The following is an 828-nucleotide window of genomic DNA, read 5'->3' as shown; positions in this document are numbered from 1 at the left end:
TAAGAATGTCCATATACATAATAGAGCAAACAAGGGGCAAAGTTAGGATAACTTCTTAGCCGAGCCACCCTGAGGAAGCAAGTAGTTGGACCTGTGGTTTCAAGACCATGGTCACAGGGGACATGAAGCTCAATTGGCGTAACATGCTACAGAAAAACATTATTCTATATCCTACTTTGATGAGTAGTAACTGGGTCTTAAAAGCTTGTAAGCAGCCTAGATGGCCTAGATGCAACTATGGGTCTCTCCTTGACCAGAGCAAAGAAGAATGAAGGAAACCAAAGACACATAGAAACAATTAGTCCAAGGGACCAGGGGACTATGGGAACCTCAGCCTATACGACCATGAGATCAGAAAAACTAGGTGGTGCCTGGCTACCATTGTCAACCACTCAGAAAGAGATCAGTACAGGAGATCCTGGATAAAGTAGGAGAACAATGTGAAACAAAACTCAAATTCGTAACAAAGACCAGGTTTACTGGTCTGATACAGCCTGGTGATACCCCCGAGACCATAGCTCCTAGTTACCCTTCACATCTGGAACTGAACTCACTCCCATGGTTTCCAGCCAAACAACAGACAGGCATATAGGGTGAACATTTATATCAGGTAGATACATGCCTTAAGAATGACCAATCAGAGTTCCGGCAAGATGACGGACTAGGCAGAAGGATTGCACAGACCCTCTTCAACAAAGAAAAGGGAAAACAATTAACACAGACACAGAAGATAATCGTGGACCCCTGAGCCTTGAAGGGAAGGATACAGAATTGGACTAAACCCCAATTAGCAGAAGAATTTGCGTGAAAATACCAAAAAAAGGAGAC

Source organism: Orycteropus afer, unplaced genomic scaffold (genome assembly GCF_000298275.1).
Source record: "Orycteropus afer afer isolate SDZICR_OR568_19922 unplaced genomic scaffold, OryAfe1.0 scaffold00065, whole genome shotgun sequence".
In the NCBI taxonomy this organism is placed as follows: domain Eukaryota; kingdom Metazoa; phylum Chordata; class Mammalia; order Tubulidentata; family Orycteropodidae; genus Orycteropus; species Orycteropus afer.
This window is presented reverse-complemented; position numbering follows the sequence as displayed.